The sequence below is a fragment of the Maniola hyperantus genome, chromosome 12 (genome assembly GCF_902806685.2).
Source record: "Maniola hyperantus chromosome 12, iAphHyp1.2, whole genome shotgun sequence".
Classification (NCBI taxonomy): domain Eukaryota; kingdom Metazoa; phylum Arthropoda; class Insecta; order Lepidoptera; family Nymphalidae; genus Maniola; species Maniola hyperantus.
The window spans coordinates 4,598,941-4,607,702 of NC_048547.1; the positions used below are offsets into that span (position 1 = coordinate 4,598,941).

General features: G+C 35.8%; 1 long non-coding RNA gene across 1 annotated transcript; it reads left to right on the forward strand.

The window, feature by feature from the left end:
• The first annotated feature begins 1,151 nt into the window (after positions 1–1,151).
• On the forward strand, positions 1,152–5,268 carry LOC138403075 (uncharacterized). The gene is made up of 3 exons (XR_011237362.1): positions 1,152–2,030; positions 2,633–3,938; positions 4,766–5,268. It is a non-coding gene; the product is annotated as an uncharacterized lncRNA (long non-coding RNA).
• The last annotated feature ends 3,494 nt before the right edge of the window (positions 5,269–8,762 follow it).

Sequence of the window (8,762 nt, forward strand, 5' to 3'; positions counted from 1 at the left end):
GTACTTTCCCGAAGTAGGCCACTTCGCTGTGACTATACTTGAAGTTCGAAACAACGTATGCCTTCCATAAGGTTTATTTAGAAAATACCTGGCCTCTTTTTCATATTTTGCATCAATATTTTACTAGAATTCGATTGTGGCTACATTTTTGCATTTTTTTTACAGCCATGTTAAAGTAACTTTAGCTAGCTAATCTTAAATTTATCATCATAACATTCACAACCTTTTCGAAATTCTTTAAGTACGCGTGTGAAAAATACGGTATTTGACAACTAGTCAAATCAGTAACTTTTTATCAAACGTCAAAACGCGCACTAATTGGTATGGGATATTCTATGAAATACTGGAATGTGACGTCATATCATAATGACGTATTTTTTAGTTTAATCGATAAATTAAAATAGTTATTACACTTAAAACAAACAAAAGATGTGGATTTTACGTATTTTGGAAGACTCTTTATTTAATAATCACTGAGAAATAATTTATTTTGATGTAGTCAAATACCCAATTTTAAGTTTCATGGAGACATTTTCACGCGCAATCAACTCGAACATACGTCAACAGCTGTAAACTGCATTGCAATTTGCGAGTATATGCAAAAATAACTTGTCCCTTGCCGTCATGTTGGCACCATTGTTTGCTTTAATTCCTTAAAACTCAGGATTTATTATTGTGTGAACTGCAATGGCACCAACATGACGGCAGAGGATAAGTAAGAGAGCAGACTGGACTGTATTGCGTTCGTAGCGCATATTAGTTGCGTAAGATGCGTTTGAAGTGCACATAAATTTTTTATTGTGTGTGCAAAAAACTGAAATCTAAAATTTTGTCATATTATTATTTAACTAATCTCAAACAGACTAACTCAATGTAAAATGTATTTTATGCAAATGACAACACAGTCACAAGAAAGACTACAAAAACAAAAAATCAAGACCTTCCGAGCAAAATAATGGATAGGTATAGAATCTAATTAAAATAAGAAAACGCATTAGGCAATGCCGTTAGCTCTGTCTGCATACCAACCGACCGGTTTATTTTATTACCAACGAATTTTTAATCCGCCTGCATAGACTATTTTTTTAGGTGTCTAGTAGGTATCAATTTTATTTCTAGATTTAAAATTTAGCCTTCTAAGTAGCAATATTGGCGCTAATTCTGTTGTACTCTAACCTAAACCTAAACTAAATTTTAGATTCTTTAATTTTAGGATTTCTATTTCTAAACTGCATTCGCTTTTTTGCTTCAACTAAATTTAAACATCCTAAATGGCCGTCTAAAATGACGTTTGAATTGAATAGTAAGTGTTGCTATTTAAGATAACAAGAACTGCACTAAATTTGTGTTTGATTTTCCCCTTTAATCTTAAAACTATTTTTTGCGAAAAATATCGAACGATGTTACTTGAAATACAAAAATAATAACTTTACTTGATTTATTTAGGTCGAATCACAATAAAAGTGTCGAAAATTGAAGTTTTGTTCATTTTATCGTGTGAAGTAGGCTTAAGTCTTTGATCAAAAGTGCTAGAACCCAGAGCCGTAAAACTAGTTAAAAAAACAGATCTATTATTTTTGTTGCAAATATAATTTCTAACCTAATTTCTTTGTGTTTTGTGGTTAAAGAATCTTAGTTTTTGTTACAAAACTTTGTGAAAATAGTGGTTATGTGCATAAAATAGATAAAAGCAAAGAATTTTGCTTGGAATCTTACCTACCTACCTTACCTTGAAATCACCGAGGTACCTAATTGTCAAACTCTTGCTAGGAAATCAATGCAAACAGATGAAAAGCAATCATCCTAAATAACTGACTGCCACAGAGTACATTGAATATACAGGTAAAGGAATATACAGCGAGGAAGTTCTGAAACTTGGCGGTATACTTACAAATCTGGCGTGCAAGGACGTGGAACGAGGTATCCATGAATTCTGCTATGAATTCAACAAACTAAGGCGGTAATGTGATTTAAGGCATGAAAGTACCTACAAGATCAAGATTGAATGTATATACCTACGTGTATAACAGGTAACAGCTGGTATCATCATAATGATCAACTCATTGCCAGCTCACCTCTCAAAATGTAGTTTGGCCATAGTCCACCACTCTGTCCAAGTGCAGATTGACAGACTTCACACACCTTTGAGAACACTATGGAGAACTCTCAGGCATGTAGGTTTCCTCACAATGTTTTCCTTCACGGTTAAAGAAAGTGATACTTAATTGCTTATTAAACAGCTAGTACATATTATAATATAGCAAAAAATGGAAGTGTAGCATACCTATATAAAAATAATAATTACAGGCAACAGTTAGTATCATCACACGATCAACTCATTGCCGGCTGACTACTGAGCAGGGGACTCCTCTCAAAACGGGAAGAGTTTGGCCATTGTCCACCACTCTGGCCGAGTGCACATTGACAGATTTCACACACCTTTGAGAACACTATGGAGAACTCTCAGGCATTTAGGTTTCCTCACAATGGTTTGGTTCACCGTTAAAGAAAGTGATGCTTAATTGCATAGTAAACAGCTAGTATGCATAGCAAAAAATTGAAGTGTAGGATACATTACACCTTTCAACACATCATCATAACAAACTTTCAACGTTGATAATTTTTATTTCAGCCCATTTCATGAAACCAAGTATATGGAGTCTGCGAGTTAAAAAGATGTTCCGTCACTCATCTACCAAAAATGAACAGTTGTTTCCTAAACTTAATTTTTATTTAAATGTTATTGAAATAAATATTAATTATGTACAGTACAGAATGAAACATATGTATATATTTTATTATTTTATTTAATAAAAGTAATTGTTAATTAAGTATCTGATTGAAGTTTTCTTGCTTTTGTTAGGAAATTCTTGCCTTCATCATACTGAGCAGCTGTAGTATGACTTAGTTGTACTAGTACTACCTGAAAAATGAAATTTATAATCTATAGGTATAAATAGTTCAAAATTAGTTTTCAGTCCCTATTTATATCAATTTCAATGCAGTCTTCACCATAACAATTATAAAATCATTTTTTGAGGTTTGCATATTCTTTGGCTAAAATCTATAGAGTACTTATACTTTGAATTAGCTCAGACTAGACATAGTTAAAACATAATACTTTAAGCACAGATATGTATAGAGAGCATACTTTGACTTTGCTCTGACGTAAGTTTCAGTTAAAACGAGACAGATTTATGCCAATGATATAACTCTGTCTCTTTTATCAGTATCTTAAGTCTATGCAAAGTCAGAGATCTATAGATTTCAAACTAAATAAAGGTTGAGTCTATAGATTTCTGTATTAATTTGTAAAATTATAGGAATGTGTAGAAAACTTTAGTCCGTTTTCAATAAAATAGATCTAGAAAAGATAAAAGAAATCAAATTATTTTTTGACGTTATTTCTCTTCTAACTATGGGTTCCATACCTCAAAAGGAACCATTATAGGATCACTTTAGGTACTAGAAGTACCCTATATACTTCTTGTGACCTAAAGGCAGGTAGCTAGGTCAGTACATCATCATCATCATCATCATTATCAATCCATCGCCGGGTCACTACTACTGAGCACGGGTCACCTCTCCGAATAAGGTGTTTTGGCCATAATCTACCACACTGACCAAGTGCGGATTGGCAGACTTCACACATTTTTGAGGATGTTATGGAGAAGTCCTAGCTTTTCTCTCTCTCTTCTGTACATATTATGTAAATGTAAAAATATAAACTGACTGACTGACATCAGCATATAAGCTGCTGACTCCTGAGTCTAGTAATTTATTAAGCTGCTGAGTTTAAAAACTTGAGAATTTGCATGTAAGGAACGTTTACTTTAAGTACCTATATAGACCACTACGACATAATTTTCAGATACTTACATAGGTACTTATTCCACCCGAACAAAGCTGGAGCAGGTACAACTCAGGCAGGTCAGCTAGTTAACCTGAAATGTGATACCCATATGGGTATACCTATATAGGTATACCCATATGGGTATGGGTATACCTATATAGGTAAACTCAACAAGATCCTATCATGATATGTTTAGGAATTACAAGATGTATCTACTAGGTACTTCTCAACTAAAACTTATCAGATGATTAAAGTGAACCCAGGCTATGTCAGTTAGTTGTAGTTATCTATACTGTACTGTAGCTAGTATAAGTACCTACTTATGCATGTAATAGGTAGTCTTTCAAGCAGGTATCTACTGAGTTGAAAATAAAGAAGTAACTGGGTACTACTCAAGTACTTAGTTCAATACTAGGGGTATGTAAGTATAAGACATAACTAAATGTAAAATCTGTTAATTTAGCCTATAAATAAACCTTTAGGTGAACTCATTAAGATTTTAGAACTTAAACTTTATTATAAGTACCTACTCTACCACCACACTTATTCTGCTTTATTTTTGATATGTTTAGCAATAAGTAGTAGGTAGTAGGAATTAATCTCATTGATAATGATAACAAGGCATCAAGTTTTACCTTGGCACACCTAATTGGCAAAGATTTATGTTCACACTAATATTTAGGTAGCTACCTATGCAAGTTTTTGTCTCTGGGTATGTTCCTTTATGCATCTAACCTAGTTGGGCACAGAGATTTTTCACAAGGACACATACTAGTGAAGGATATACTTATAGGCTACTTTTATTAGGTAGGTAGGTAAGCTAAGTACCTACAGAAAAGTATCCTAGTCCCACAGGATTTTCGAACAGCTGCCACTTGCTAGTTAAGAAATAAGGAGACTTAAGGATCTTAGGTTTGCCTTGCTGAAGCCGCCAGGATGTCTGTGGAGGTGTCTGATACTCTTAGACAACAAAGTAGATAACCAACCTAATTATTTTTTGTGAATTAACGACGAGCCAGAGAAACCACGTATATTTCCATTTTATAAAGTTTAAATTAAATTAAAACACTTAAAAGATACTTTTTTTATCTTAAATATAACAATTCTAAACTCAAATAAAAATATTTCTTTCAAAACACGTCCATTTTGCCATTTAAGCAGACTCTTTAAATTTAGTGGGCACCTCGCGAGGTCCACTCTAATTTTAGAAAATTTTAGGTTGACGTTTCTTAATTTAGGCATTTAGTTCGTGCAACAGAATAACTTTTGCTCTTTAAAATCTAAATTGAATAGTTTAGTGCTGTCAAATTCAATTTTAGGTTAGACCTGTCATTTAAGTGGGTTTTCAGAATAACACACCTTTCTAAGTCTAATATTAGACATTTTAAAATTAGAAAACCGCCTAGAGAATCGGCCCCATTTGTTATCGAGTTTAAAAATTATTTTAAACTTTATTCTTCATAATTTATAATATTAAGTAGGTACATAGGTAGGTACATATTATTACGGACTCCATTTTTTTTATTTCAACAAATGACAGGCTTATGATAATTGCTAAATCGATGTATATGTTACCGGTCAAACCCGATTTTCAGGAGAAACTAGTTTTGCCTAGGCTAAACTAGTTCTTCCTATACGCGATAGGATGAACCAGTTTAGGCTAGGCCAAACCAGTTGATCCTGATGTAAATTAAACAAACATTCTATTAACAAATGTTTTACTTTGCAAAAGTGATAAACACTACCATGACAGAGGCCAGGTCGACGGAGCCCCCCCTCGCGGGGCTCCTTTTTCTGGGTGGTTTAAAAAGAAATAACCACGAAGGGGATGGCCTTCTAATGATTCCCTTCTAACCTTACCCATCCGAGTCGGGGTGCACCGAGTCCCAAGCTCGCTTCGCTCGCTCTTGTAGCCTAAGTTCTCTATGCCTGTTTTTCCTATATTATAGTTTATTTTTTGATAACTTTTCATGTAATTTTTGTTTGTAAACTGGTTTATCCTATCGGGCTTAGGACAAACTAGTTTTGCCTAGCCTAGACTGGTTCATCCTATCGCGTATAGAAAGAACTAGTTTAGCCTAGGCAAAACTAGTTTGTCCTGAAATCGGGTTTGGCCGGTAACATAATACACTACGCGGCAGAAAGTAATGTACATTTCGGCCTTGTAGAGCGTCGTCTCTGTCACTCATACCTATATGACGCCGGTCGTCGAACTCTTCAATTTTTCAGGATAGAAGTACCCATGGCACTCTCCAGGTCTTCAACTATACCCATGCAAAAAATCACGTTAATCCGTTGCTCCGTTGGGACGTGATTGAAGGACAAACCAATAAACCAGCAAACGAACACACTTTCGCATGTATAATATGGGTAGTGATATGGGTAATGATAATATGGGTAGTGATTATAGTATTAGTAAGATACATGGGTAAGATAGTAAATATATTACAGAAGTATGTAATGGTTTCGGCGAGGGTCGAGTTGTTATTCTAAGGGCGAGGGCTACAAAGAGCCTAAATAAGATTTACAAGTTTCGCATATGAAACCTGGGAACTACCGGCGCCCACTGCGTCTTTTCTCTAGAGAAAAAGTCCTAACTAGTAAACAATGTCTTAAAAAACCATAACCTGATAAAACGAAGCAGGAACCTAATCTAAACCCAGCGCAAGACACGATTTTACAGTGTTACCATGGACTAAGAGCCAGCGCGTTCCAGACCTTCGTTATTTTATAAAAGCTGAAAGTTTATCTGCTTATTGTCACCAACACAGGGAGGAACGATCAGCGACTATGAAGTTTGGATCATGGTGGCTCTGGGAGATAACAGGTAATAATTTTTTACGTGAAAGTATAAAGTCTAATTTTTTTTATATTTTCTTCGGGATAGTACTAATACTATCCTGAAATCACGTCATGCATTGTCAGACACTTATGTGTATTGTCAACCCCTTGCCAGACACCCTTAAAGTTTAAAAGTTTAAAAGTCACGGTGATCCAAACTTCATAGTCACTGATCGTTTGCCCCTGTGTTGGGGACAGTACGCAGAGAAACTTTCAGCTTTTGTAAAATAACGAAGGTCTGACACGGGCTGGCTCTCTCTATACCATGTTAACGTCCTACGAATGCCTATGGGAAGTCATCGGAACGTCTATTACTTAGGCCCTTAAAGCTTTAACAATAAAGCACGTATTAGTATGAAAAATTTCGCAAGCTCGCGGTATACAAAGTGCGCTTTACCAGAATGACCTTGAATCTTAAGGGGTCGGCTACACCATCGGAAAAGGTTTTATATGCTAATCTATTTTATATACACTATAATATGCATATTCAACATGTATTTTAATAATACACGACTAGCACAGTACATAATGTCAAAATTGTATTTTTGTAATGTAGGTAGCCACTATTCGTAACTCGTTTCGATGTTTAATTTTATTACTGGGTCTGTAAGATTTTTAAAAAAATATAAAACAATTTTTTTGGTCCGCTGCAGTGCGGTCCGCTGTGGTGCGCTGCGGTGCAGTGCAGTGCGAAGCGGTGCGCTGCGGTGCGGTGCGGTACGGTGTGGTGCGATGCGGTGCGGTGAGCTGCAGTGTAGTGCGGTGCAGTGCGCTGCGGCGTGGTGTAGTGCGGTGTACAGTACCTACCCACCAAAACAATAACACCTACTGAGATACAATTTAAATAAGTAACTTTCAACGTATACTTGATAAAATTACCTAAACCTTGTAAGTACATAGCTCTACCTAATAACAAATGCATGAATGAAGTGAAATGTGTGAAAAACTTAAGCTTTGTAGCTTTATACCTAAAAATGCGAATAGCGCATGGCCGGCTAGTACCTAGTTAAATATTTTCATCCAGCATCTTATACAAGGGCCTTAACAAGAGTCGTCGTGACGTGCGCGCTGCGTGGTCGTGAGAGCGCGCCAGATAAGTAAGAGGTCGCGACGTCACGAGCACGACCAACCCTCCGTGGGTCTACGCAGGCTAATTATTCCACTTGTTCGATATCCAAACAATACGCTGACAAAAAGGTTAAACTTTACCTATACAAACCTCATTTTGCATGATCTTGGTCTTGTTTAGAAACTCTAGAAATGAGAAAAGTGTTCCTTGAAAAATAATCCATGCAGATTTAAGGATTTCAAGGAAACCGCGGCACACCAGTAAGCTTAGTACGAGATTTTATGTCACACCAACGTTGATAGTAGTAGTAGTAGTAGTTCGAGTGTCGAAACACTTCCGCGTTATAGTAAACTGGATCTTAAATGCCTTGTTTTAAAGCTCAAGTTTGTCTCCACATCTACAGCCAGCGCTCCAAGCGGAAACGTTGCGAAATTAAAATCAGTGGCATTGAATTTTTTACTTCAATTCAAGGCTCTTTGGGTCCATTTTACTTTGACGTTATTGTGTTTCGAATCTCGAACTCTAGCAACGTTGGTGAGACTTAAAATCTTATACTAAGCGTACTATATGTATCGCAATCTTGTGCCAAAGCCAAAGTAAATAGAGCTTCGTTTGAGTTTTAAATAAAATAAAATTCTCAGCTTCACTCCACTGTGAGTTTTACTTCAAAGACTCAGATAATTGTAATTTTTTACCGCCAAATAGGTATATACTTATTTGCATAATAATCGTCTAGCCACTGGTTTTTATTTCCAGACATCATTCGTACAACTTTATAATACTTACGGCCCGTTCACACATGGGAGTCCGTTTTACTGGTACGTTTACGGATACGTCATAAATTTATGCTCTGTTCACACATAGGCACCGTATAAAGTTCAACGGATCCGTCATTACTGGATGCGATGTGTGAACAGAAAACTCTCAGTATACCACACAGTAAAACACGCAGTAAAACACACAGTATATTATATCCGTTAAAATTCTACTTATCCATAT